The following is a 5,350-nucleotide window of genomic DNA, read 5'->3' on the forward strand; positions in this document are numbered from 1 at the left end:
AAAATAGTTTGAAGTCTTTGAATGCAGGGTCTCTGTGGATTAGCTTTGCGGTCTCAATGCGCAGCAATGGCACGCATGCGTGAGATACTCGGGTGTGGGCCGACTGAAAACAAACCAACCCCTTCTATTTAGAGCTGGAAGACATCTCCATCATCTGCTCGAACGGATAATGTATGTACATCTCTCTCCCTCCAACATTCTACATTTAAAAATTCATGACTGAACCCAGATATAGTTTTAGAACCCATGGTCATACAACCCCCAGGAGATGGCGCTGATTGGTTAGGGTCAATGCATAACTTCAAATCTGCTTTCCATCCCTCATGCTTTCGAAGTCTCTTCTTTTATAGAAGGGAAAATAGGCTCAACAAGTTGTACAAGAGGCCACGCAACAAATAAGTAATATATTTATGACATGAAGCCATGACTTTCATTTGCTAGTTAGCACTCTTCCAACCCTTTATTTATTTGTTTGTTTGTTTGTTTGTTTGTTTATTGAGGTGTGGTGTTATATAGCCCATGCTGGCCTCGAACTCCCTATATAGCAGAAGATGACTTTGAACTCCTGCCTCTAGCTCCCTAGTGCTAGGAGTAGGGGCACGTGCCACAACACCTAGTTTTATGTTGAATCCAAGGCATTGTGCATGCTAGGCAAACAATATACCAACTCAACCTCCTCCCCATCCCCCAACCCTAACTGGAGTGCTAACCCAAATCCCATCCCTAACCCAGCCCCAGGATACTTACATTTGTTAATGTTTGTTTTATCCCACTGTTTCCTTGTTAGAGAGCCCTGCTATTAAGGTTGCAGTCCCCCATATCTGAATGGTTTTCTGAGCTCAGCACAAAATGGAGGACTCCCCTTTCAGCGGGGCTTCCCTTTCTCTGGGGAGCGTCCCTGAACACAGTAGCGGCCTTGTCTAAAAAATAACCTTGTACAGAGCTCTCGGCAAGTGAGGCAGCTGCATTACTTAGCACACAGGTTCCAGTCTGCCTTCCTCAATATGATAATTAGGTTTTATATTATGTCCAATCAGCCATTCCTGCCCAACTTGATGCTATAACAACTAGCCTTTCCACCTGTACCCCTAAAAGCCATTATATACTCTATCCCTGAAACAATAGAGTAGATTTGTGTCACTGCAACTCTCCCTAGAAGTACTTCCTTCACACTCACAGCGGTCTGAACCCTCCACACCCTCCCCACCTTTGTCCCTGGGGGTTGGTGGGGAGACGGGAGGGAAGGCGACATTTCCTAGTCTCTTTAATTCACTTACACTTATCTACATGTGAGGGCAAAGAATCCTGCAGTTCCTTTGTCTATTCTTTTGCTCACTATAGCTGCTCAACATGGGTCTGGTGAGTATTTAGCTTGTAATTTTCATGCAAGCCATATGTTTGAAATAGTTTCAAAGGCTTGTTTTTTCCCCCCTCTGTTTAAAATACCTCTTTCTTCTCTTTGGCTTTTTCATAATCCGCATGAGCAAAGATTTTTCTAAGGGTTGGTAACCTTCAGCCCAGTTCCTGCCTGGTGCAATGGAGTAGAAATCTTGGATGATTCTGGATTCTGTGACTCCACTTCACAGCACTGGCTTTGGAAGACGCTTCTCTTACACAATTCCCAGACATTTTATGAACACTGCACTTATAATCATGGTCTTACCAGGTGTCCTTCCCCAAAACTGGACACACTGCTAGTAACATCAGGAGAAAAGAATAAATCGTTTCTGCCAACCAAATGTTGAACTTTGTGCAACACAAGTAGCCCATCTTCCCTTCCCCATATGTGGTTCATGAACATACATTTAAACAGACCAAAACCAATGAAACAAAACCAAATAACCCCTCTTTCCCCTTTATATCTTTTCCTGTGTCTAGAGTCAATGATAGATGTTTTCTCTGTCTAATAGCAGCTGCTTCAATATAGCTACGAATCAAGAAATTACTAAGAAGAAATTATGCCATGTGACTCTCAGCTCCAAATGATCCATCTCCCCAACTTCTACCTTGACCTGATGGCTTACCAGCATGAGTGAAATCCTCATGATCGAAAATATACTGTTTCACAGCAGTGTTTTTCCAGAAATAATCATAATGATGATGGTGGTGCCATAAATGCCAATGGGCATTTCATCGTGAAATGTTTGAACGAGCCGATTTCTCACAGAACACTGCAGCACTGAACACAACAGTCTGTCAAGTTTGTCAAGGGTTGTTCTCACAGGTTTTCATGCAAGTAAGACAGCCGTGTACTGCCTGGGTATGGAGGTGCTAAGACCCCAAGAGCACATAGGTACTTGCCCTGATCTTTCTGCCAATGCTGTCTGGAGGGCCCCCTCTCTTCTTTGCTTTGCCCCTTCCTAGTCAGGAGTCCTGCTGATTTTCAACAAAGAGCCTCACATCTGTCAAGCAGGTAGCTGCCATCTTCGCCGCCGTGGCTTGCACCGTGTCTGTGTCATCATCTCTTTGCACCGATTTTAGCGGCCTATCAATCTGCTTTGTCCCCTTTGAGTGACAAACTCCCCTTTCCTATTTATTTATTTTTGGATGTCTAGCACTTAGTATAATGACTGGTGATTAATGTGTTCTCGTTAATGTTTCTGGAGACAAATCGGAGCAGATTTGAAAATCTGTGCAATAGATCAAACCTGCTAATAATTCTTTTTAAGAGCGCAGCCGTGTGGTGGCTTGGCTTTAAACTCAGCACCGGGAGGCAGAGGCAGGCCAAACTCCTTGAATTCAAGACTAGCTAGCCAGTCATGTTACATGTCAGTGGTACATGTTGAAACTAAAGCAAACATGTCTTAAAACAAACAAGCGTGCATTTCTGGGAGGTAGGAAGGAAGTCTCTCAATTTATAAGCAATCATCTATCTCTTTTGTGGGCTTTTAAAGATCCATTTTATGTTAGATGGAAGAGAATGGAGTTTTAGGAAGAAGCCCCTACCTAAGAACTCTTTCTCTCCTTCCTTCGTTCCTTCATTCTTTCCTTTTTTCTTTATTTTGTCTCTTGGCATTTTGATTTACATATTTTAGAAATAATATTGGGGCTAGATTAATTACTTTATGGTTAAGGACACCACTGGTTGCTTTTTCAGAGGATCCAGAGTCAGTTCCTCGAATCCAGATGGCAGCTCACAGTCCAGGGAACCTGATTTCCTTTCTGGTCTCTGCGGGCACTAAGCATGCAAACAATATATGTGTTTACATGCAAGACTAAATCTAATATATACCTATATATAATGACTAACATGTTTGTTGCACAAATTAATGGATTCAATGTTATATTTCTATATAGGTACATTTATAGTGTCCTTCCGCTCTCCTTTAACCTTGGTATTTCTCTCAGTTCCTCATAATTCCTCTTTCATTATCAGTTCTTTTTCAGCTAAACATATGTAAGAAAGATTATGTGATAATTATTACTTATATACTTATTATTCTGTGTTTGGCTCCTTTTGATTAACATATGTTCTCTTGCTGTAAATAAAAGGATCTTATTTTTCTTTGTGAATGAATAGTACCCCATTGTACCTACGTACACATATACATACATACATACCTACATACATACCTACATACATTCATACATGTGTTTATATTTCATTCATATCTTGATGGGCATAGAGACTGAATCCCTGTCTTAGCCATTGTGGATAGTGTCACACAAAAGGACGCATGCATCCATAGATTTCATACTGTTGACTTCATTTCCTTTGGGTATGTGCACAGGAGTGATATCAATAGATTATTGCAATACTTTTCCTCCAGATTTTGGAAAAACTCATGCTATTTCCACAGTGTGTGTACCAATTTTTATTTCCACTAATAGCCTTGTTCCACACTCTTGCCATTTACTCTTTAATTGTTTACATTTTATTTATTTATTATTTTACTAAAAATAGATTTTTAATACAATATATTCTGATTACGACTTCCCCTCTCTGTACTCTTCCCAGTACCTCATCATCATCTCCTCTCTCAACCAAAGGCATGGAGACTTTTCTGCCTCTCATTAGAAAACAAACAGGCATATAGAGAGAAATAAAGAGATAAAATACAGAAAGAGTGGTGGGGGTGCTTTAGGGATCTGCATGCCATCCTTGTGCAGGGGCCATGCTAACTTTCTCTGTACCATTCCAATTTTAGTGTATGTGCACTCTCACTTTACCTTTATAAAAGTTGTCATTTCTTTCCTTCCCAATGAATTAGACCTGGTTGCTTGAACAACTCCTCCTCCTCCTCCTCCTCCTCCTCCTCCTCCTCCTCCTCCTCCTTCTCTTGCTCTTTTCTATCCATCAGTGTTGCTACTGTCATCATGCATCAGTGTTTCATTATCCCCACAACATCCCTCTTCTGTGGGATGATTGACAAATACACCCTCCTGCTTAACCCTCACAGTGTTTGACAGCAAAAGTCTTACTTCTGTAAGAAGATGAACCTAGGATTCTGAGAATTGAGCCATGCCCCTGGCCAGTCACTCATTTTTGGTTTTATCTATTTCTAAAGGGAGTTTAAATCCTATCCTTGGACTTCTGGAAGGGGATTTGATTGGCCTTTGATGGCTAATGCTTGTGTACTCCAGCACGTACCCACCCAGCTCTTGAGAGGCAGGGTGGATGCTCTGGAAGCCAGAGGAGGGCTCACTGTACTCACTGGGTGAGCATCTCCTCTAGAAACTAATTTTCCTCCTTTTCAGTTGGTTCTTCCCAATTCTTTATTTTCAGTCCAACTGTATTCTACTAGGATTAACTATTATATTTCACTCTGGTTGGCTTCACCCGTATACAATGATGGTGGACTTCTAGACAATCAGACTTCAACACAGCTATGCTTCTGCAGAACCTAAACTTTAGGCTCAGGCTGCCAGACTGTTACCAGAGGTTCCTGGAGCACAGGTGCACGGCAGATGATTCTGCAGTAGGAAGGGGAGAGACAAGACCCCAAACCAATCCAGACAATTTCCTTCTAACTTGTTCAAGTCTTAACTATCACTGACCCAGATAAATGGCAACAGATGGACTGAAAGCTTCCTTGAGCTGGGATGTGACCACCCTTGCTGCTGACTCTCGGCTTATAGTCAAAGCAGCCAATCTGGAGGTGCAGAGCTGTCTGGTCCCCAGGGGCATCCTATGCTATGGCATGGGGCTGGAAACATCTCTGCATTGACCTGTGGTCCTCCGTGGCTTTCTTGTCTCACAATTCCTAATGTGCCTGCAAAGGTTCCTTCTCTTAAGCGACTGCTTTATTTCCTCTTCCCCTCTGAGGGTGATTGCTGATGCCTCAGGAGAAGTCCCCGTTACCAGTTTTCCTTCCTTCAGCTCTGCCATCTGCTCCTGTGCATACATCTA

At 42.3% G+C, this 5,350-nt stretch overlaps 1 non-coding gene across 1 annotated transcript; it reads right to left on the reverse strand.

Moving 5' to 3' along the window:
* Positions 1–4,062: 4,062 nt before the first annotated feature.
* LOC116908326 lies at positions 4,063–4,165 on the reverse strand. The gene has a single exon (XR_004388883.1). It is a non-coding gene; the product is annotated as a U6 spliceosomal RNA (small nuclear RNA).
* Positions 4,166–5,350: the final 1,185 nt, after the last annotated feature.

This window comes from Rattus rattus, chromosome 8 (genome assembly GCF_011064425.1).
Source record: "Rattus rattus isolate New Zealand chromosome 8, Rrattus_CSIRO_v1, whole genome shotgun sequence".
Lineage (NCBI taxonomy): Eukaryota > Metazoa > Chordata > Mammalia > Rodentia > Muridae > Rattus > Rattus rattus.